Here is a 25,254-nt window from a genome sequence, read left to right as displayed (position 1 = left end):
CTGGAATGACAGGGGCAGGGCTTGTGTTGGGGGGTGTGTGGAAGGGTTGGTATTGGTATGGGAGGATTGTATAGGGAGGTGGCTGAGGGAGGGCTGCTGTTGGGAAAGGAAGGAGTTGGCAAGAAGAAGGAGGGGAAGGTGGTTTTTGGCTCCATCATGCTAGAGATTAAAATCCAGAGATACTTCACCATCCGAGATCTCAAGGAGTGCAACACAAACGCTCCCTCAGAGGAAGAAAAATGTGCTCGGGAGGGAGGGCAGAGAAAGATGGCAGCAGTACCACTGCTCAGTATAGCAGCCAACTGCCCATCAGGAATGGACACAGAGGGATCAAACACTCAATAAGCTGTGAGGCCTTGTCTTGGGCCAATGCTGGATGCTACTGACATGCATTCAGAGTTTCTCTGTCTCTCTCTCTCGTACATCGTAAGATGACAATAAAGTATATTTTATTTGAATTGGGGTAGTAAGAGGATAGGGATGGATGGGTGATGGGATGGGAGGAGATGGTTTTGTTGTGAGAGGACAGAGTTGCTAAAGGTCCAAAGTGCTCTCTCTTTTTAGGAGTGCCATCCTCACCTAATGAATCAGATAAGCAGCCAAAGAGCAGCTTGCAAAGTTTTTCAATGCAGTCTACAACTGCCTGCATATTTAATCTAAAGAAGTAGCCTATGGAGATAGTTGTCAGCATGTCACACTGGCTTAAACAGAGCATCGCCTGCCTTGTGGAGACTTCAGGTATGTCTGCACTCCAGCTGGGATCAAGTCTTCCAGACTGAGTAGACTCAGGCTAGCTGCTAAAAATATTAGTGTGGACGTTGCAGCTTGGGCAGCAGCTTAGGCTCTCAAGCCCACCCAACCGTTGGGGTGCTGGTGACTAGCCCCACTCTTCATCAGAGCTGCAACATCCACACTGCTATTTTTACATGCTAACGTGACCCTTAACCACATCTATCCTCTATTTATTGGACACAGGTGAAGGGGAAATCTACACTTGTAAAGTAATCCAGGCATGTCAAAGAATATTGTTTGATATATTTATTTGAATCAGTATGCGCTGTGACGAGTATAATGTGCATGGTTACCATGGGTATTATAGGGTGTATTTTTGCCTCAGTACTTTGGGAAGGAATTTTACACATCAATTTAGACGAGAATAAGTTCCTTTGTATTATTATTTGCATTGCACCAACTGTATCCCAGATGCTTTACAGACAGTAAGACAATGAATTCCCTGCCTCAGAGTGGTTAAAATCATAGATAACATTCAAACAGATGGAGGCTTATTTATCTCCAACTGTTCTCTCTTGTCATATGTTTAGATTGTGAGTTCCTTGTGGCAGGGACTGTATTTCTTATAGGTACATACAATATCTAGCACAATGGGAACCTGACTGGGTGCTTTTTGTGCTACAGCAATAATTATTATTAACAATATCCTGTGTGAGTGAGCAGTAAAAGTTTTCTCATTTTTTTTTAATTAAAGGAAGAGTAAGATATATAGACGTTTTATAAATGTAAATAAACTAAAATCTGGGGAGAATGTCAATGGGTATGAAGGAACTTAGAAATCATGGTGATGAACATGATAGGTAAGTTAGATTTGCTAGTGGTGAAATGAGTTGACCAAAAGAAGTAGGTTTTAAGTAAGGATTTGAAGGCAAGATTGGGTGGCACATCGGTTCAGGGAGGATGTCCCGGGTAGAGGAGGCAAAATGAGAAGAGACAATATATTGAGCCTGATTCTCCACTGCCTTACTCTCCCCACCCAGTGTTGTCATTTACACTTGCAGAAAATGGCATGAAATTTCAGCACCTGTGTGAGTGGAGAATTCTGATTTGGCAATGTTCTACACCCCTTTGGCCCTCACTTTGGACAAGTGCAAATGACTACAGAAGGAGCCAGTAAGTGGAGAATCAAGTCCTTTGGCTTCAATAGGCGTGCCACCCAGTCATACCAGTTCTCAGTTTGGGCCATTGTGTTTAATACAGAACTCCTTGCATGCAGAGTTTAATGATAATGTTCCATGAATGCCCTTCTGTCTCATTCCAGTTTCTCTTCGTTAGCTGGGATCATCTGGAATTATCCCTTATAGTGGAATACTGGCAATACTGAGTATTGTTTGGGTGGATCAATGCTGCATCCTCAGAAAACTTCCTTCCATATTTCCGTTTCTTGCATTAGTTTATTGCTGTCGCTGACATATGTTAAAAGCCATTATTAGTTTTTGGTTTGTGGAGCCTGAGATTTTGTAACAGCTCATATGACATTTTGAAGAGAGCATATTCATACCAAGGGCTTCCACCTGGAAAGTTCGGAAACAACTGTCCTTCCAGGTGTTAAATTCTTGAGTGCCACATATAGGTATTGGAGTTTTCCTGACATTCTTGGCTTGGATCTAAACTTCATTCTGAAGCTCCAGCTCAGGCAAAAATTCCATTGATGTCTGTAGGGGTTTGCCAACATAAGGGCTTCAGGATTCATCCCTGTTTGACTTTGAATCACAGATACTTGTTTTACTGATATAAACAATTTTTTGCCACTGTTTCCACTGAAGATTATACAAGTTAGGAAGAATGAGTTTGTAATCATCCTTGCCTTGAGTATCATCAGTGTAGTTGTCAGCTAAACAGCAACTGCAAAACCTTTATAATTGAGGAAGTTTGATTTGCAGAGGCTAGTTGTAGTTTGTGGCACCGGCAGTTAGAAAAATAGTGCAAGATTCTTTCCTCTGCTGAGAGCTGCTCAGTGCAAGGGACAGCAGGGTGTGGGAGCCAGTTACAACTCCCTGATTCTCTGCCCTGCACAACTCCAGCCCCAACCCTGGCATAGGGTAGAATGACCATGGGGCTGCTCTGACCTATGCTAGCTGGCAACAATTCCTAAGGTACTACAGGACATCTGAGAAGTGAAGGAACACAGCTAGCTGTGATCCGTCTACATTCCCAGGATGTCCTTTACACTGGAGTAGGGGTGTGGGTGAGGGGGTGTTGGCTACACCTTCACAGAGTTTCCCTCCACTCACAGAGGGTATTCACAACTGGCCATGTGTGGTCAATGTTCTGCAGTACCTGAGTGGCACAAAGAGGGTGGATCAGGGGAGAGAATCAAGCCCATCACTTTTTATTTATTAATCTAGCAAAAGTCATAGCCTGATTCTGATCCCATATACAGGATAATTTAATTAACACGGCTGTAAGTCAAGGAAGTTACACTGGTATAGAACTGGTGAGATCAGAATGAGGCGGATTGATAAAGAATACATTGGGATGCCATTTATTTTTTAGCAGAATCACTTTTCACAATAGAACTGTGCTGCATGTGGGTATGAAGCTTTGATGCCCTTTGTTTTCAGAGTATTAGATCTTACATTTAAAAGCACACCTCCCATGTGCAGAGTTTATCAGCCAGTTTATTCTCAGATACCCTGACGGAAGAGACACACACACAGTGTGTTCACTCACGCAGACTTTTGTTCTTTCTTACTTTGTTGTTCTCTCAATGTAAAACAACACAAAAATCTGTTTCGTCTTTGTGCATGGAGAAGCATAATAAAGATGGACTACAAGCCGTCAGGAACAGTATTCCTGATAATGTCATGGCAAACCTGGTGGCTGAACTTTGTGACTTTGTCCTCACCCATAATTATTTCACATTTGGGGACAATGTATACCTTCAAATCAGCGGCACTGCTATGGGTACCCGCATGGCCCCACAGCATGCCAACATTTTTATGGCTGACTTAGAACAACGCTTCCTCAGCTCTCGTCCCCTAACGCCCCTACTCTACTTGCGCTATATTGATGACATCTTCATCATCTGGACCCCTGGAAAAGAGGCCCTTGAGGAATTCCACCATGATTTCAACAATTTCCATCCCACCATCAACCTCAGCCTGGACCAGTCCACACAAGAGATCCACTTCCTGGACACTACAGTGCTAATAAGCGATGGTCACATAAACACCACCCTATACCGGAAACCTACTGACCGCTATTCCTACCTACATGCCTCCAGCTTTCACCCAGACCACACCACACGATCCACTGTCTACAGCCAAGCTCTACGATACAACCGCATTTGCTCCAACCCTTCAGACAGAGACCAACACCTACAAGATCTCTATCAAGCATTCGTACAACTACAATACCCACTTGCTGAAGTGAAGAAACAAATTGACAGAGCCAGAAGAGTACCCAGAAGTCACCTACTACAGGACAGGCCCAACAAAGATAACAACAAAACGCCACTAGCCATCACCTTCAGCCCCCAACTAAAACCTCTCCAACGCATCATCAAGGATCTACAACCTATCCTGAAGGATGACCCATCACTCTCACAGATCTTGGGAGACAGACCAATCCTTGCTATATAGACAGCCCCCCAAATACTCACGAGCAACCATACACCACACAACAAAAACACTAACCCAGGAACCTATCCTTGCAACAAAGCCCGTTGCCAACTGTGTCCACATATCTATTCAGAGGACACCATCATAGAGCCTCTCCGCTCTCCTGCTGGTAATAGCTCATCTTAAGTGATCACTCTCCTTACAGTGTATATGATAACACCCATTTTTTCATGTTCTGTGTGTATATAAAACTCCTCACTGTATTTTCCACTGAATGCATCCAATGAAGTGAGCTGTAGCTCACAAAAGCTTATGCTCAAATAAATTGGTTAGTCTCTAAGGTGCCACTAGTACTCCTTTTCTTTTTACCAACCACACTGTAAAGATGATTTTGGACCTTTAAAAAGTTGGGATTGGCTCTGTCATGCTCTACGAACTTCAGGATTCAAAAAACCCAGGAGGAGTAAACTGCAATAGTGGCTACATGTGGAAAACAACTCATAGTATATGAAATATAACTGTTTTTGGCCTCTGAGGAGTTAATGGCAGTTTGATTTCCTCAGCCATTTCCTCTTTGCTACAGACAGCAGAAGACATCACAGTGAAACAGACTTTCAACGGAAAATCAGCTTCAGCTTCAGCTAAAGTGGAGATTTGTGACAGGATAAAACCCCAAGGTAATTTGTAAAAAGAAGATTCTTAATGACCTCTCCCAGCTTGTGAGGCAAGGGATTTCACATTCCAAGTGGTTTAAGAGTCTTGCACCTGCAGGACAGCGTAGTAATCAGTAGCATGATAAATTTAGGGCTGGATCTTGCAACCTCACATGAGCTATCTTTACTCATGCTTGCAGTCCCACTGAGCCTGATCTTAACCCCCTTGCTCAGGGCCTGATCCTGATCCCATTGAAGCCAAATATCGTTTTGCTATCGATTTCCATGAAAATGGGGCTTGCTTAGGAAAAACTCCTATAGAAGGCAGGGAGAATTTTTCCTCAGTAACAGTGGACAGACAATATTGAGAATGTGGCTTACTGAGTTAATTGGTACGATTCAGTTGAGTAAGGGTTGTAGGATGGAGATTTGAACCAGTATGGAAAATGTTGCATGCTGGGAGAGGATCAAATCTCAATTGTGTCACTTATTCAGAAGTCTCCACAATAAGGAACTCAAATTAAATTTTCCAGATCACATTATTGATATATGTATCAGTTAATAACATGAGTAACTGGATGTGATAGCAACCAGACATCTAATATGAGGTGATGAATATTTCAAAATGAAGCCTTGTCAATGCAAAATACATTAAGAAATCTCAGAGTATCTTTTTCTGTATATATAGTGTCTAATTAAACTGATTTATTCTCTTACAAAGAGACAACGTCAATATCCTCTTCTAGAAATAAAAACCATAGCTTGTTATGCATTAAAAAGAGACCTGCATATTTGGCTTTAATGTCATTATTTATGTTTAATGCAGGTTTCTCTTTTTAATTTTATAAACAGGTATTGCAAATATTGTGAGGCACAGAGACCTTTTATCCAATTAAACCTAGTAGGACTTTTTTCCAAGCACTGTATTTTACACAAGATAGATTTTTGGATCTAAATTTAGTTAGTTTCTTTCATTGTATTAGTCACGGTCTCATTACAATACTTCACAGAGTTACTCTGACAGTGGCTGAAAGCCTGTGTGATGTATACAACTCTTTTTAAAAGTCAAAAGGAAGCAATAGCTTTCACTGCACCTGCAACAATAACACTCTGGACTATGATATTATTAAATCTCCCAGTCTAAGGATTGGTCAATACTTGACTGGGGAAGCTCCCCTGAAAACCCAGATGCTGCAGGAAGTGATTGTGGTGATTAAGTAAATGATGTGCTTTTCTCTAAGTCATTTCTGAATCATTGTCCCAACAAGGTTTCAAGAAAGCACCATACTCCCAACTATGCAGCCTTCTGCATGAGCTATGAATCCAAGTACCAGTAAGCTGTAGTCCTTAAATATCCTATGGCACTTTTTCCAAGAGTAAAAGTGTTAACCCATGTGAATTGAGCAAATTCAAGTTTGTATTGTTATATTTTGCATACTTAAATTCTTCCTGTAAATTCGCTTTGGTGTAGATTCTTCCCCTCATAAGCTTGTGTAATGTGTTGTGCACTGTTAATCAGCAGTTGCATTTCACCCCAGAGGTGACAGCCCTTCAGCAGTGGGTAAAGTAGTTCCTTTCTGTAGTTTTTCCAATTAGTAAAGTTGATAAAGGGATTCAAGTAGCCGAAAGGTGCTACATAAATATAGTACCATTGTGACATGATTTCTGTTCATCTTAGATCATTCAGTTGTTCAAAGTAGTACTGGAGAAACAACCTGCATGGTAATCTTCTGGACTTCAGAACATCTTTACTACAGAGGGGGCATTTACCAGTAATGCTGTTCAGTGTTCATATGTTCATTTACACAGTATTCTTCTATAGAAACAACATGTTTCTTTTGGTGGGGAAGCCAATATACCAACAAACAACTTCTCATTTCCCTTTGACTAAAATGATTAAAAAGTATGATATACTTTAGGTTTGATGATTATGAAAAATGATTTAAAAATGAATGTACCTTGTACTACAACAGTATAGTATAACAGCTCCTCTAATGTCCCTATATTCTCAATCAACTGTAGCCTACAGTTAAAGGCTTGTCAAAAGGAGTTGAAATTAATTTTTCATGACAACCCTAACTGCTAGAAGCTAATTATGTGAGTATAAATTACTAGTGCTCGTCCTGCTTATACAGGCCTTATTCATCCTACTAATTAGCTCAGATAATGACTGAATACTTAAATGCCTATAGAAACAAAATATATATCTTCTAAGTGACATCCCTTATTTTCTGCTTTATTCCTCTGATGTATGTCCTGCTACTATATTGAGATGCCATTAAAACTCAGGGATGACATTCCTTTAAAAAAGCATGGAATGGATTATTGAACTTCTATGTAACAGTCCTCAGCCTCCATGTGGCATGGAAATAAAAAATAATTTGAGTACAGAAGGACTCTCTCTCTCTTTCCAGTCCTGAACTTTAATGCTTTCCAGATTTCTGTGACGGATTTCTTTCTTTTTTTTTTTTTTTTTTTTTTTTGCATAAACATAAAAAATGTAAAGCACAAAAGCATAAAATTCTACATTAAAATACTATTGAAGGAGGAACAATTAACAAGAGCCAAGAAATTCTCAGTAAGGACTTATTAAACCATAAATGATTCTTAGCCCAGGGCTAGCGCATAATGTTACACACAACATACAATGTGATTCTTAGGCACCAAAGGAGGAATCAAGAACCTTCATTCTAGATAATATGTCTGTATTTTGCATTGAATAGGGTTCCATATTTGATTTAGTGAGGGCAGTAAGTTTTATTAGGAAACAAATTAATACCCAAGTTAACTAGAACAGAAATATGCTGACAAGTTATTTCAAACAACACTTTAAATTGAAGTAGAGGTGCCCAATCTTTGCAAACCTGAGGACTGCTGATGGGGTTCACCTAACTTGTATGCACTGTACTGTGTAGGGCCAGTTCTTTAGCTGGTGTAATTCAGCATAGCATCATTGACTTCAGTGGACCTACATTGATTTACAGCAGCTGAGGATCTGACTTTATATGTTAACAATTTTTTTCAAAAATAAATGCCAGTAAACCTAAATTTGTCTGATTTGTAGAACAACAGATCTGGCCTTGCAGATTTTGTCCTATCCCTGGGATTAACATTTTAGGACTGCCCAGCATTCCTGGGCGTCTTTGGCCATTCTTTGATCAACCCAAGTTTAAAGTCTTGATGCTAACCCTGGGCCAGAATCCAATCTCAGTTTTAGCCCATTGACATTACTCCAGATTTACACAAGTATAACTGAGGCCAGAATCTGTCCCCATGTATCTGTACTGAAGACTGCCAACAAATTCCTTTAAGAGGGTGCTGTCTGTTCACCAAATGGAAAAAAATGTGCCCAAGACACGTCTGTACCTGTTAAGAGGCTTGAGAACTATGATTTTACTTTAATCATACAATAACCTTTGTACAACTTTGGGATCATGTTTATTAGGTAGCTTTACACAAGCTTTTAGGGGACAATTAATGAAAATTTTACATTTCTGATTGTAAACTGCTCAAATCTATTCAGACCTGAAATTCATCCTCAAACCAGATTTTGTGAAGGACAACACTGGAAACTTTGGCTTCATTTTTCTGATCAGACTATTAATACCGGAACATTAATGCATCTGAACTGTCACATACAGCTACATTCCTTTCATAATCCAAAGCCAAGCATCTGAACACACAAGACCTGTCTTTCTGCTGCCTTGCATCTTTTGTAGTCTTTTATATCTGTAGAAAGTGGGTGTAAAATGCTACCAAATCAAAATTACACTTTGTACTGGTGAAAATGACATAGAAAATGCAAGACAGTCGGGAATTGGGGCCATAATGTATGCATGAAGCTCTACAGACTGATCCAAAGTTCATTAAAATCAGGCCAGAAAATGCAAATGTAGTCCAGAAGGGGTTAATTAATGTGCAGCATCCAAACACTTCCATATTAGTGAGTGTGCTAGATTTTCAGTCAGTTTTACTTGCTGTAATCTGTGTTTACACCTCATTCTCATGTGCTGGTATCTTCTGATAATCAAATCAGCATTACTTTTCCGATCAAAAATGAGTGAAAGCGTACCTCTCTTCAAAAGTGGAATAATGGCTCAGGAAGGAGAATCTAGAGGTCTTCAACACTAACTGATAAAGCTGAACCCAGCACAGTAGTGACCAAAAATCATTACCAATAGATGTTTGGTGGCACATAGCAAATGCTGGTCTCGGGCTGCTTCCCATGGGAAGCTTAGTGGGGATATGAATAGGGGCAGATATTCCAGGCATACTGGATGGCTCAGAAGCACGTACATAGTTGGGAAATGGCAAAAGAGGCAGATAGGTAGATCCATATTTTAAAAGATGGATTTTTTCTTTATATGTGCATTAACCCCCGAAGTTACTCCCTTGTAAATTCAGAAAGGGTCTTTAAATAAAACAAGCCTGAGAGCTTATTGTAGAGTGGAGGCAGCTGTCACTTCCCTGCAAAGTGTGTCCTCACATGCACTTTGGAAACCAAATTTTTGCCAATGTGGCATAAGACATGCAGGCAGATGCTAAATGCATCCATGCAAACCCACCTTTTTCACTTTCTCTTTGCAAAGCCTAAACCATGTCCATCTCCCCAACTTGATGCAATCCCACCTTTTTAAATTTCTCTTTGCAGAGCCTAAGCAGTATGACCACTTGCTGCTGCATCTCTCTTTTGATTAGCTCGTGAAGAATGCTTTGCTTGAATCAGCTGGGGATCATCAGAGTCCTCCAGACAAAAGACTCAGCAGTGATTGTGGTTTACTTAAAACTTCTCAGGGGATTTTTTGCAGAGGTTTCAATTCAGCAGGAAATTGATATAAATTCAGTTGAATTTTTTTAAAAATGAGTTTGTATTTTATTCATCTGTGGCTGATATTAGCATAGATGGGCCTGAGCTATCATGTTCCAGTATGATCTTTCTTATATTGTGGCGGGAAGGGGTGCAGACCCAGTGTTTTGGTTCTGCCCATTACAAAAATAGGGTCCATTTGCAAAATGCAAACTTCCGTAAAGATCAGGGCTGTTCAGATTTGAGAGTATGCCTCACACTCATCTTAGCTATTTAGTTGACATTGAGTTGATATTTACAATTCTTTCCAGAATGCTTTGTTCAGGGAGACTCCTAGTTCTTACTAACTTCTTCACTATATGAATAAATCATATTCAAGTTCTCACACTCTGTGCTTTCAAGCATCATCTTGCTGCAAACTTTGTTTAAAAAAAATAAAAGGCCAATACGCTACATTGCATGAAAGTTAAAAGTAAAAGCATAACATTTTGGAAGAAACAGAAAAGTAAAACATTTTGGAAGAAACAAAAGTAAAACAATAACATTTTGGAAGAAACAGAAAAACCTTAGGATTTGAAAACTGAAATATGGAGAATTTTTTGGCAATGGAAATAAAAAGTTTGAGCCTCTTGTCTATAGCTGGGACTCTTTTCTGCATCCCCAAAAATCATCTGTATACATTAAAATATAAACATTTTATAAATTCTTGAATCTGTATTGGTCATGCATTCTTATTACAATTCCAGCATGCGTATCCTGACACAACCTCAGTTATGCTACTGTGTTTTGGTTAAATGAGAATGAGATTTATTTCCTAGCTGTGGGAAACAAACTCTTCTCTACCTCCAGAGCTTGCCAAGTTGATTTAAAGCTGTCTGCATTCTCATGCGGTTATTGCACATGCAACAAGTTCACTGTACCTCATGATTGAACTGTTGATCCTTGAGACAGCTATCACATGGCACAGGTGAACTTTCTTGTAATTACTGGGTCTTGTTTCCCCGTAGCAGGTATAAATTAAAAGGAATGTGTCCCGTCAATTCACAGAAGCTCCAAGTGTAAAAACAAGTAGATGTGATTGATGTGTTTTTGCCCTTAATTGCTGTACCTACAACCTACCGCATCAGTTTCACCAATTTCTTTCTTCCTCCTCCAGTAGAGAAATCCCCAAGCTGCAGAATAAGCTCTTTCCTTCACCTCCTCAGCTCACCTCCTCTTGCGAGAGCTGATAGCAAGAAGGCCAAGCAAAGGCAATTGTAATAAATCTTTGGCTGTAAAGACTTCAGTCATAAGCAGGCACCACATGGCCTCATGGGCATCAAGGTCACAAACTGGGGATGGGGGTGGGCAGGGCAATAGACAGTGTGAGATTTCTCTCCAAGAGACCGTCCCCTTACCACCTGAGCTAAAAATATGCCTCTACTGGCTGTAGGGTTAATAGTAAGGCTTATTATTTACAGACCGGCCACTAGAGGGTGCAACACATTTCATGCAGTAAAGGGCCATGCAGTGCTTCAAGTGTGGGGTGCGGGGAGAGAGGGAAGGGAAAGTGCTGCAAGGGGTCCGAGACCCAGCAAAAAAAATTTACTGGGAGCCAGGTTACTAAGGGGCACACTTTAAGCACTGTCTTACTGAAGCTGCTGCTCCCAGATTATGACAGACCCTCACTTTTTTCAGACCGGCACCGGACCATGCTGCACAAATACACCAACCTGAACATTACAGACTAATTCATATCTGTCCCTTCTTTTCTATCTACATATCTCTATCTTCTATCTCGCCAAGGAGAATTCCAACAACCATGCTGCTCTTCCCCTGCAGATTTGGAGGGGTAGCTCCCAGATCACAGTCATGCTCTGCAACAGCTACTACAGTTGATGTGAAATGCATTCTCCCAGACCCATGAGGTGCTCCCAGCTGGACAGCAAGACGTATGAGGTGACACTGTCCCTCTGGCTACTACTATGCAATATGGACCAGTCCATCAGTGAAGTGGTTATGGGCTGGGTTCTGGTTCAAACCTAGCCTAGGACAGTAGTGGCTGGAAGTTTGTTACCATCACAAAAACTACAAATGCAACTGACACCTTAGCAGTCTCAGCAGAGGCAAAGGATTGAATGGGCTCTGGAAACTGAGCAACGCTCTCTGCTCTCAGGTCAGAATTAAAGCATATTGGCATGGCATAGTGGGGGAAGTTTACACTGCTACTGCCTGTTCTGTGGATAAATATAGGCCTTCAGTTTCCAAGCACTGCCACCTGTAACCAAAACTCAATATACTTCAAATTACCTAACAAAATGCAGCAGCTGTTTAACAGTGGGCAAAAACACTCTGCTATACCTCTCTAGAAAAGGAAGTAAGGACTAACATCTTCAGCTGAGGCATTTTGTGGAGGCAGGATGATAATTATGCAAGTTGGAATTTGCCCAGGACACCATGGCTAACTACCCTGTACTTGCAAAAAGTATGATGGGATCTCTGATGAACCTCAGAGTGGTCAGTTTTGCATCTCCTCTGACTATATGAGCAATTCCCAGTGGATTAGAGCAAAGCCAGAAAGGTGCATTGCACATCTTTTTATAACAGAGCACTGCTTCCATTTTCTGGCAGGTGCTGCCCACGCCTAGCTCAATGAGCACTTTTTCCACAACGAATGCTAGCCTCGCCTTGCTGACTGATTAGCCTGAGTGGGCAGGATGCCCACTCTTTCCTATGGAATAGCTATGAAGCAACAGGAAGCACTCTCTTCCTTCCATGGTCTCAGCTTGCTGCCTCCACAGCAACCCCTGCCTTTGCTGGCAAGATATCCCAACCAAATTCCAGTGCAAGCAATTACACTCTGCCTGCCTGAAAATTCCTTTGTGGTTTCAGATGGATAGAGTCATCTTACTACTTCCCTCTCATGAGCTGTTGTGTAGTGCTGTTAAACAACTGCCATTTTTCATCCCAGGAGTGGATGCATTTCAATTGCGGGAGAAGTGATCACCATATAATTTTTTTACATTGGTGATGATTATGGCACATAAGCATGCTGGGCACTTATATTAGTTAGTTTGTAAAGTGCTATGGCACCTTTTGGCTTGGAAGGAGCTATGTTAATGCAAGATATTTTCTTAATTTTCATTACTAACACGATATGTGCTTACAATTTTTGTTTGTTTTTTTTAAATCCCAATTGTGACACTTGTACATCTCTGGCCCCTATAGCTATGGACATTTTCCCTTACTGACTAAGAGAAAATGGAGTCTTCACCCACCCTTTTACAAACTCTAAACATTGCTATTAGGTGAGAAACATGCATGTTCCTTACGCAGGACAATTCTTAGCACCATGCTGCAGGAGGCAGTATAGAGGCAGCGTAGTCTAATAGACTGAACACCAGACTAGGAGCCTGCAATATTCATTCTGGTTCTGACAATGACTCCCTCTGTGGCCTCACTTAGCATTCAACAACTCAGCTTCCCCATCTGTAAAATGAGGATAGTGTTTACCTTTCTATTTCACAGGGTGTTGTCCCAATTATTTAATATTTGTACAGCACTTCTAAGATATAAAATGCTAAGTATTATTACAATAGGCACATACATATGGCAAAGAGGGCATTACTGTGTTTGCCATTAGCATCTTCTCTATATCGAGACTCATGGTCACATTCTGCTCTGGATGTACACCTGTATAACCAAGAGGAGAATTTGCCAGCTGTTCCTGTAAGGCTCATTTGCATTAACATAAGAACGTAAGAATGGCCCTACTGGGTCAGACCAAAGGTCTGTCTAGCCCAGTATCCTGTCTTCCGAAAATGGCCAGTGCCAGGTGCCCCAGAGGGAATGAACAGAACAGGTAATGATCAAGTGATCCAATCAAGTGATTCCCAGCTTCTGGCAAACAGAGGCTAGGGACACCATTCCTGCCCATCCTGGCTAATAGCCATTGATGGACCTAACCTCCATTGTAAGGGAGCTTTTTTGTTTCCTGCTTCATTTGTATTGATTTACATCAAATCATAGACATGCATGGTGCCTAGAGGTGCATAAAAACACACGGCCCTTCCCTGTGAAGATTACAATAAAAAATGAATAAATGCACAGTAGAAAGAACAGCGGATGCCAATTAGCAAGGGAATCCAGGCCAGGGAGTATGCTTTTCCAAAGACCTGATTGAACATGCATTAGTAACTCATCATCTGTAACTGGACAGAGTTAAGTTTTTTTTTTTTTTAAGAAGTAGATAGCAATGCCTGGTGGATAAGCACAGAAACATGTTATAGGAGAAATGCATTTTAAGGAGGGATTTGAATGAAGACAGAAAGGTGTATTTGTTCAGAAAGACTTCTTCCGTAAAGATTTACACCAGATAAAATAACTCAGACTCTTTTACACCAAACGTTACTTCCTGAGGAATGAGAGTATAAGAAATAAAGCAGCTTTTCCTAGAGTATATTTTTATTATTATTATTAAAGAGTGCCCTTACACACAGCGCCTGGAGTGACATTAGCAAACTCTGGCTGCACTTTCATTACAGGATTACCTACAGAAAATCCCCTGCCATTATCAGACACGCTGACAAAACCAGAAATGTGTGCTTCGTCCAAAGAGGAAAAATGTAATTAACTCCCATCCATCTAAGTAAGGAGGTGAACTTCATAACTGAGAGCTTTTGTAGCTTTCCACTGTGTGTTAACTGTCTGCCTGCATTGAAACTGAGCCAGGGATGAATCCAGTATCAGTTGTGCTTAAGCAGGAGTTTCAGCTGAAACTTACATCCATCTCAATCAATTAACAAAAGAGTTTCCCTGAAGATAAAGTAATTGTTTCAACTTGTATTTCTGTGACTATGTTCAGTTTGGTAATTTATACCTAAATCGTAATAAGATTTACACTGCTACTTCAATTAAGATTCTTCTCAACGACTCTTAATTTTAGGACTAGCTCAGGATGTGCAGTAATTTATACCTGATCCTGGTCCAAGTGGCATCAATGAGAGCTTTGCCATAAATTTCAATGGGAATAAGCTCTACCCTTGCTCACCTTCTCTCCTCACTGCTCAGCCTCTATTATCAACAGTACATAAGGCCCAAACTACCAAACCCATTGAAGCTGACGAGATTATTCATACAAGTAAAAGGTTTGCAGAATCAATCCATAGTCTGATCCTGCAGACCATGCACATGCAAGATTTCCATTTATTTCAATGGGAGCTGTGCACTCATCATTACTGCAGTTGTGTGTGGAAAGCAGGTACATGCACATGAATATGTCTAAACAAAGGGTATGCTGCAGATTTTGTTTTCTCACTGTGTGATATTGAATGGAAGAGTAATTTTATTAACTAAAAGTCTAGGGTGGGATTTTCAAAAGCAGTTAGCATTGGCCTAATTACTCCCACTGACCGCAGATTCAGGGAACAGATTTAGGCCAATATTTGAAAATCCCATCCCAAATTACTACACAAGGGTTTTATTCTAACCCCAATCTTTATGCAAGCTTCCCATCACCAGTGGGAAATCCACTGTTGGTAGAGGAGCCTAAAGGAGCCTAGCTTTGTAATGTTGACCCACAGGCAATAATAAAAATGTTATTGGCTCTTGCCCAGAATGGGTTAACACCCATGGTCTACGTGATGCTGGAGCTCTTGGCCTCCAGTAGAAACCAACAGAGATCAGTGAGAACCGTCTGAAGATTTGTAATGCAAACTCTTAATCCGGCAATTAAATTTAATCAGTTATCTTATTCCTCAGTTATCGGAAGAAATTGAATTTGTTATTATTACTCTTTATATGCTAAAACATAGGTCAAGCAGCCGGAGCACAGACCTAGAAGCCAGGAACTGAAATCCAATATTAGCACTGCTGATTATTTACACCGTGGGCATGTCTACAATTGAAATGCTACAGCTGTAGCGTTTCAGTATAGACACTCCCTATGCTGATGGGAGGCGTTCAGGTAGGTGAACCTTCCGTCGACCTAGCACTGTCTACACCAGGGGTTAGCTCGGCTTAACTACGTCATTCAGAAGTGTAGATTTTTCATGCCTGAGTGATGTAGATAGGTTGACCTAACTTTTTAGAGTATACCAGGCCTGTCACTTAACCTCTCAGTTTATCCATCTATAGGAAGGGGATAATATTTTTTTACCTAATCCTCAGGGATCTTGTGAGGATTCATGAATTAATGGTTTACTGGAATGGAATGGGTTACCTGGAGGAGGTGGTGGAATGGGTTACCTAGGGACATGGTGGAATCTCCATCCTTAGAGGTTTTTAAGGCCAGACTTGACAAAGCCCTGCTGGGATGATTTAGTTGGGGTTGGTCCTGCTTTGAGCAGGGGGTTGGACTAGATGACCTCCTGAGGTCTCTTCCAACCCTAGTATTGTATGATTCTATGGTTGTAGAGCACTATGGAGAAATAAAGCTCTCTATAACTACTTAGTATTATTACTAATAATAGACTTGCCACCTTTCTAATTGCTGGTAACTGGACCCCGAGGCCTGCCCCTGCTCCACCTCTTCCCCGAGGCCCTGCCCCCTTCTCTACCTCTTCCCTCGAGACTCCACCCCCATTGCATGCACTCCTCCCCTTGTTGATTGCTGGATCATCTCAAGGAGCCTGCCTGCAGTTAGGAGGCAGCCTCGGCTGAGCAGGGGCTAGGGCAGGTTAATAAACTGGGATCTCATAATGCCCTGCAGTCACCTGACTTTTGATTCAAGTTCCATTTTGGGTGGTCAGGTCCCCTTTTCGACCAGACTTTCCAGTGAAAAACTGGGCACCTGGCAACCCTAAATGGCACCCGGACAGAGAAGCCAAAACCCGGACTGTCTCAGTAAAACCCAGACAGGTGGCAACCATAACTAATAGACATATCTCCATATCTGCCATGGCTAAACATAAAGAAATATATTAACACTACTAATAGTGTTATTGGATGTATAGAATGTGTCTCGGTTTATTGCTATGACGACTGTCTTCCCTTAAACATTCCTTGATACTGCCAGAATATCTGCTAATTCAGAGAGAAAGGTTAATTAAACGTATCCACCTATTAAAGCAAGGTGCAAACACTGCTCTGTGGCCCAAAGCTAGTCTTCTAAACTGTCATTGTTGAAACCCAGCCATAGTTGGAAACAGAAGCTAGTCCTTAAGCAAAATAGTTTCCGATGAAACTCATTTCTGCAACAAACACAAAAGGCTTTCCCCTAAGATTAATAGTTTCATCTTGTATTTGTCTAACTGAACCCAGTTTCTGCAAGAAACATTCCTATTGGTATTTGTGTGTTGAAAGAGCCAAGATATTTTAAAAACTTTCCTTATGGTGCTATGATTAGCACACGAAGATGGAATGCTGGGGGAAATTTTTACCTTGCCTACCTTCCAAACACCACGTTAGATAATTAATATAATTTAAGATAATGAGATCATTCATTTTTCAACATCTATTCTGTTTGTTTACTTTGTGCCTTTTATTCAACTTGCACAATGAAAACAGACCAGTCAATTCACTTTCATTTATTCTCTGTTTCTTCTCAATTTCAAAAAGAAAAGGAGGACTTGTGGCACCTTGGAGACTAAAACAAATTTATTTGAGCATAAGCTTTCGTGAGCTACAGCTCACTTCATCGGATGCATTCAGTGGATCCATGAAGTGAGCTGTAGCTCACGAAAGCTTATGCTCAAATAAATTTGTTAGTGCATCCGATGAAGTGAGCTGTAGCTCACGAAAGCTTATGCTCAAATAAAGATGTTAGTCTCTAAGGTGCCACAAGTCCTCCTTTTTGCGAATACAGACTAACACGGCTGCTACTCTGAAACTTCTCAATTTCACTTTCTGTTTTTGATGCACTAACAATGCAGTGTTGCATTTGCATTCTTAATTCTGCAGGGAGAGTTCAAGGACCCTTTCTACAAGCCTTGCACGATGAATACTTTGGCTTACCTTCTCTGAGCAAAGATGTGGCTGTACCTCAGTTTCTTGCTCACTCTCTGACAGGGGAAAAGGGGTCTCTTTTATATCCTTTTCCCCGCGTGCACTGCTGGCATGTCTACAATTCCCATCACTTCTAGGAACTACTATCCCCAGAATGTGCTGAAACAATATAACAAGACCGTTCAGGACCTATTTAAAAACATTAACTAGTAATGGGATGAGCTACATGAGTAAAGATTACTCGAGTTTTCACTGTACGTTTTTAAAATAAATTTGAGGCTTAAAGTGAAGTGACATGATGTCGTCTTAGTCATAGAAGCTTGTAGGTTATCTACTCCCGAACTCTCTTCCCCAAAAGATGAGAATATCCATAAGTCCCACTGCCTCCAGGATAAAAATGTGAGCCCCATCTCTTTGCCAGAGCTTTATCCACCTAATAATAATAATAAATTAAACACTCTTCCTTCTCATTCAGACTGTCCATGGGCAATTTTCTCAAATTCATTCATTACTCAAAGATATTTGCGGAATAGTTTCTGTGAATATATTTCTTAATCTATAGACTCTTCATGCATAGCTCTTTGTTGACAACTGAATATTCACATTCTAGCTGTTCTCATTAGTTTTTATCAGGCACATTGGCCACATATTGTTTCAATTTCTGGATTAGATGAGTAACTCAGACCTGGGTTTCTGTCAGAATACTCACATTTATGATTCCCAAGTTTCCTTTGCACAAATATTCTCAAGTGTTTGATTAAAATTTGCAGTTTCCACAAACATTCCTGCTGGTAAACTTGATTGCTAGATTGCTCATAGCAACTGTACACAAAGGGAGCATAGTGAATATTCATGGACTTTTTTAAAAGTTATTTATTCAGCTTTATTTGCATCTGATCGAAAATCCACTAAAGTCAGAAGGAGTCTTTCCATTGACTTCAATGGGCTTTGGATCAGGCCATTAAATACCATCTGCCAGTAATGAGTATTAGATAATAGAGCCCATCATCTCCAAAAGACAGAACCTCTAACCACTGTTAGATGCACATCTCTGTAGAACTGCCTTGCGTACTGTCATCATTTGGCATCAGACCATTTTCTAGATTCTGATTCAACACTGAAATCTGTGAAAAGACTCCCCTGGACTTGATAGGTTCAAGTACTGTACCGGGGTCCAGTGATTTTCTCACCCAAAGGTGAGTGCTGTTGACTGAGCCATAATGATGCATGCAGAATATGCTCATTGTTAAAATTTGAAAGACCAGGTAAAACCATTCAGAAAAAAAAAAGACAGTGGGTTAGTTATGTTAACTCAAAGGAGGAGACAGAATAGCATTAGCTTTCTGATGTAACTTCCCCTCACCAGAACTGAATGAACCATTTGAATGCTGCTTGGCTTTACCTAACCTCCTATACATGAGATAAAATACACTTGCACTTCTGCATTATATTCGTAATATGGTGAGTTCCTTTTGAATTGCCTATATACCATGGAATGCCAACCCTTAAAAGAACATCTCTGAATGCTGCCACCACACAGGATTTAAATTGCATTCAGTGGTGAAGAAGCTATACTTTTTGTTTATTTTTCTGATTTACTTACAATTAGTTTAGCAGGTTGTTTACAAATCCTTGCTCTGTATGTGTGATGTTATATACAGCTTTTTGGGGGGAAGTCAAGAGTAGTTTGGCTTGTATTGGTGTCCTGTAGGCAGTGATGAGCTGCCAAAAGCTGAAGAACTAGTTCCATCAGTCGCTCCGGGTCTTCAACGGCACTGAAGGACCTGCCGCCGAAGTTCCGCCAAAGACCGGGAGCGAGTGAAGGACCCGCCGCCGAAGACCTGGAGCACCGCTGGGTGAGTAAAAATTAAAAAGGGATTCTCAGCAGAGCCTCCCCAGCTGAGAGCTCAGGCGGGCCGACCAGGACGGTCTCACGAGCCGGATGTGGCCCGCAGGCTGGAGTTTGCCCATCCCTTTAACAACCAGTTCTAAACCGGCTTCAGAGTTTAAGAACTGGTTCGCATGAACCGCTGCAAACCGGCTCCAGCTCACCACTGCCTGTAGGTCAACACAGCTGTTGTTGATAACACCCTTGGTGCCATCTGCCTTGCACTGAATTCCACATCACAGGTACGCCTCATGATACTCAATGCTATGCAGGGCCATTGATTTACACCAGTGTAACTGAAAGCAGAGTCCTATACCTAGTAAGACATGTGCTTGGTACTTAATATTAACTGAGCAACGAAAGGATTCAAATTAGTTCTGATTTGGACATGCATGTTCAGTCTAACGGCTTCCACAGTCTCTGGGGCTTGGGAGCATGCCAAGGTGACACGATTCCCACCCCACACCCCAACCTAAACATGTTTTTGGCGCATTCATTCTTCCCACAATTAGACAACAAAGTGAAGTATGTAATCCCTTGTTAGCAGTGCGATAGGAAAGTCTATGGATCACATGAACCCAGACAAATAAGCAGAGTATGCTCAGTACATCTGTCAAACTTGTTGTGACTTGCTATAAGCCTGTATCTAGGCAGTATTAATTTAAACCTGTTTTCAATGATCGTATCTCTTTGTGCACTGTTTTATTCAGAGATGACACCACACACAATACAGAATTGCACATCCAAGCAGATACTTCTTAAAGAAGCAATTATTCTCATGTGCCGAAGGCAACATTTTCATTTAGAGAGGAGAACGTAGCCAGCAGCAAGATCTTTTAGGCTCCAGGGGGCAATAACATTGTTATGCTCTATTTGCTAAAGTTATGTGCGTTACTGTGTGTAACTGCCACAGAGCATGAAAAAGGGCATTGAAACGTTGTCAATAAAGAGACCAAAATGTGTTTTAAGTGTATGCCTTGTTTTTCAGCAGAGATCTCTTTAAAAATAGTTATCTGGGGACAGTCAGTGTTACTATGAGCAAAATACGGCAAACTGGTAAATAGAAATGACTCCTTAACTGAGCAAACAAAAACCAAAACACTAACCAACCATGTTGCTAAAATTTCTCCTTACTTAGGAGAAATTAAAATATAATAATGAAGCGTGCAATTTCAAAACAATTGTTTTCATCGCCTTAGAGATCTATCTTGAGCTGTCTAGGGGATAAGTGTGGTCTGTTGAGTAGAGCACAGGACAGGGAGATGAGACTGGATTCCAATTGCAGCTCTGGCACTGACTCACGGTGTGATGTTGGGCAAATCTTAATTGTACCTCACTTTCCCCATGCCACTCTGTAAAATTGGGTAGGGGAAAATGATACTGACCTACCTCACAAGTTCTTTGTGAGACTTAATTAAAGTTTGTGACACACTTATAGGTTCTTGGATGGAAGGCACTGCAGAAATTATTAAACACAGAGATGAACATGATATTATAGGGTCACACCAGCATGGCTTCTTTCAAGGAATGTCAGGTCTTTCCAATCTATTAGACAATAAAATAGTGTACAACAGGAGAACCGGTCAACAAATGCTCTCAGAAAAGGCTATTTAAAGAAATGTGGCAGTCATGGCTAGGCTATAGCAAATAGAGGAAGGATGAGTGATCAAATCTTCTGTATGGCAAAATATTATAAGAAGGTAAAATGTGTAGTCCTCTCTAGTTATTCAGAAATAAGGTGATATCCAATGGAACTAAAAGGCATCAAGTTTAAATCTGGTAATATGAAATTGAAAGTTTTTATCAAAATCATAATCTTTGGAACTCATAGTCACAAGGTTACTGGCCTTGTGGACAGGGGAGAAGCGGTAGATGTCATATATCTCAATTTTAGTAAGGCTTTTGACGTAGTCTCCACATGACATTCTCATAAGCAAATTAGGGAAATGCATTCTACGTGAATTTACTATAAGGTGGATGCACAGCCGGTTCAAAGACCATACTTAGAGAGTTGTTATCAATGGTTTGCTGTCAAACTGAGAGGGAGGATCTAGAGGTGTCCCGCAGGCGTCAGTCCGGGGTCCGATACTAGTCAATATTTTCATTAATGCCTTGGATAATGGAGTGGAGAGTATTCGTATAAAGTTTACAGATGACCAAACTGGGAGGGGTTGCAAGCATTTCGGAGGACAGGATTAGACTTAAAAAGGACCATGACAAATTAGACAATTGGTCTGAATTCAATTAGATGAAATTCAATAAAGATAAGAGCCAAGTACTTAACTTAGGAAGGAAAAATCAAACGTACAACTACAAAATGGGGAACAAAGGGCTAGGCAGTGGTGCTGTTGAAAAGCATCTGGGGGTTATAAGGAATCACAAAAATGTGATGCAGTTGCAAAAAACGCTAAATATTCTGGGGTGTATAATCAGGAATGTTGTATGTAAGACACGGGAGGAAACTGTCCTGCTCTGCTTAGCACTGGTGAGGCCTTAGCTGGAGTAGAGTGTTCAATTCTGGGTGCCACACTTCAGGAAAGACATGGACAAACTGGAGAGCGTCCAAAGGACAGCAACAAAAATCATAAAAGATTTAGAAAACCTGACCTATGAGGAAAGGCCAAGAAAACTGGGCATGGTTAGTCTTGAGAAAAGAAGATTGGTAACAGTCTTTAAATATGTTAAGGGCTGCTATAAAGACAACTGTGATCAATTGTTCTCCATATCCACTGAAGGTAGGACAGGAAGTAATGGGCTTAATCTGCAGCAAGGCAGATTTAGGTTAGCTATTAGGAAAAGCTTTCTAACTATGAGGATAGTTAAATACCAGAGTATATTACCAAGGAAGGTTTGGAATCCCCATCATTGGAGGGTTTGAAGAACAGGTTGGCCAAACACCTGTTAGGGATGGTCTAAGTTTACTTGGTCCTGCCTCGGTGCAAGGGGCTGGAGATGACGACTTCTCAAGGTCCCTTCCACTCCTACATTTCTATGATTCTGTGATAAGATATCACTGAGACCAAGACTCCCCTGTCCACTAGGCCAGTAACCTAGGATTCAAAAAAGGGATTGAACATTTATATGGTAATGAGAATATCCACAGTTACATCAGATGAGATAAAAGAGAAATAAACCCTCGTGCTTCAGGACATAAGTCAGCCATTAACACATGGATATTAGACAGAAGATTCCCCCATGAACAATTTATTCCATACACTTTCCACTACAGGATTTCTTGCATCTTTCTCTGAAGATCCGATACAGCATTCTGCACTAGATGGACCCCTGATTTCATAGAATCATAGAATATCAGGGTTGGAAGGGACCCCAGAAGGTCATCTAGTCCAACCCCCTGCTCAAAGCAGGACCAATTCCCAGTTAAATCATCCCAGCCAGGGCTTTGTCAAGCCTGACCTTAAAAACCTCTAAGGAAGGAGATTCTACCACCTCCCTAGGTAACGCATTCCAGTGTTTCACCACCCTCTTAGTGAAAAAGTTTTTCCTAATATCCAATCTAAACCTCCCCCACTGCAACTTGAGACCATTACTCCTCGTTCTGTCATCTGCTACCATTGAAAACAGTCTAGAGCCATCCTCTTTGGAACCCCCTTTCAGGTAGTTGAAAGCAGCTATCAAATCCCCCCTCATTCTTCTCTTCTGCAGGCTAAACAATCCCAGCTCCCTCAGCCTCTCCTCATAACTCATGTGTTCCAGTCCCCTAATCATTTTTGTTGCCCTTCGCTGGACTCTCTCCAATTTATCCACATTCTTCTTGAAGTGTGGGGCCCAAAACTGGACACAGTACTCCAGATGAGGCCTCACCAATGTCGAATAGAGGGGAACGATCACGTCCCTCGATCTGCTCGCTATGCCCCTACTTATACATCCCAAAATGCCATTGGCCTTCTTGGCAACAAGGGCACACTGCTGACTCATATCCAGCTTCTCGTCCACTGTCACCCCTAGGTCCTTTTCCGCAGAACTGCTGCCTAGCCATTCGGTCCCTAGTCTGTAGCTGTGCATTGGGTTCTTCTGTCCCAAGTGCAGGACCCTGCACTTATCCTTATTTAACCTCATCAGATTTCTTTTGGCCCAATCCTCCAATTTGTCTAGGTCTTTCTGTATCCTATCCCTCCCCTCCAGCGTATCTACCACTCCTCCCAGTTTAGTATCATCCGCAAATTTGCTGAGAGTGCAATCCACACCATCCTCCAGATCATTTATGAAGATATTGAACAAAACCGGCCCCAGGACCGACCCTTGGGGTACTCCACTTGATACCGGCTGCCAACCAGATATGGAGCCATTGATCACTACCCGTTGAGCCCGACAATCTAGCCAGCTTTCTACCCACCTTGTAGTGCATTCATCCAGCCCATACTTCCTTAACTTGCTGACAAGAATACTGTGGGAGACCGTGTCAAAAGCTTTGCTAAAGTCAAGAAACAATACATCCACTGCTTTCCCTTCATCCACAGAACCAGTAATCTCATCATAAAAGGCGATTAGATTAGATTAGTCAGGCATGACCTTCCCTTGGTGAATCCATGCTGGCTGTTCCTGATCACTTTCCTCTCATGCAAGTGCTTCAGGATTGATTCTTTGAGGACCTGCTCCATGATTTTTCCAGGGACTGAAGTGAGGCTGACTGGCCTGTAGTTCCCAGGATCCTCCTTCTTCCCTTTTTTAAAGATTGGCACTACATTAGCCTTTTTCCAGTCATCCGGGACTTCCCCGGTTCGCCATGAGTTTTCAAAGATAACTGATTCAAAGATTTGATCTGGTACAACAACTCCTACATTCCTAAATCTAGATCCAGCAGCACATAGGAGGATATTAGACCGACATCATGGAACTGGATGCACCGTGCTCCCACATCTTTACCAGCGTGCTTTGTTTCATGAAGAGAAGTATTTTTTTTCCTCCTGGGTTGCTTTCCACTGGTATCCTAGCTGCACTGGAGAAGCAGACCTTTCTAAGTGAGGAACAAGCATGTAAGAGGTTTTCCTCACCTTCTAGATCTGAGTGGAACTATCAAAATGGAGGAGGAGCCAGAAAAACAACTGTTTGCAATGGATGAGTGTCCAGTAGTCAACTGCCTTTAACTCCCAGACAATTCTAAACTCTTTAACTTCTGAATCTTCACTGGAAAACTCACAAGACAGATGAGATGACAGTAGACAAAGATGATCCTCTCTACTGTTCTCCTGCTCAGGCGCCCCTATAAATGAGCTGATAAAACTGCAGTAAGAGAAAAGATGGATAAGAAGCACAACAGGAAGGTAGTGGAGGATACACTGAGGCACCACATAATGAAAACCGTGCAGCTCCTGCTAAACTCTGATAGGCTAAACTATGCCTATATTTTTAGCAAGTCAAGCCACAATTATTGGTCCCTCCCTTTCATTCACAAAAATATCACCATGCGATCTGTAGGTCCGACTCAAAATGAAGCGCATGCGTGTACACCACAGACAGAGGCGGCTACTGGCTTTGTATGGGTCTTATAGAAAGTATAGCAAGACTCAGACTGGCATTTGCTACTATAACAGCACATCTTTTGCAAGCAGGTAGGAAGGGGGTTGCTTCATGAACTAGATATGGGGGATAGATTTGAGTGTTTTATGT

General features: G+C 41.3%; 2 protein-coding genes across 4 annotated transcripts in view; one reads left to right on the top strand and one right to left on the bottom strand.

Annotated features, from left to right (window-relative positions):
- Window positions 1–25,254, top strand: part of LOC140895429 (uncharacterized) — an 82,639-nt gene that overhangs the window by 888 nt on the left and 56,497 nt on the right. The window contains exon 2 of one of the 3 annotated variants that reach the window (XM_073305050.2): window positions 565–738. The exons of 1 other annotated variant lie outside the window; for it this stretch is intronic. The gene's annotated coding sequence lies outside the window, so the exon portion shown is untranslated. Of the gene's footprint in view, window positions 1–71; window positions 739–25,254 lie in introns of those variants that run through there. One more of the 3 variants, XM_073305047.1, reaches the window with a different exon arrangement.
- Window positions 1–25,254, bottom strand: part of RALB (RAS like proto-oncogene B) — an 80,208-nt gene that overhangs the window by 53,764 nt on the left and 1,190 nt on the right. The gene's annotated exons all lie outside the window — the stretch shown is intronic.

This window comes from Lepidochelys kempii, chromosome 11, assembly GCF_965140285.1.
Source record: "Lepidochelys kempii isolate rLepKem1 chromosome 11, rLepKem1.hap1, whole genome shotgun sequence".
NCBI classification, from domain to species: Eukaryota; Metazoa; Chordata; order Testudines; family Cheloniidae; genus Lepidochelys; species Lepidochelys kempii.
This window is presented reverse-complemented; position numbering and strand designations above follow the sequence as displayed.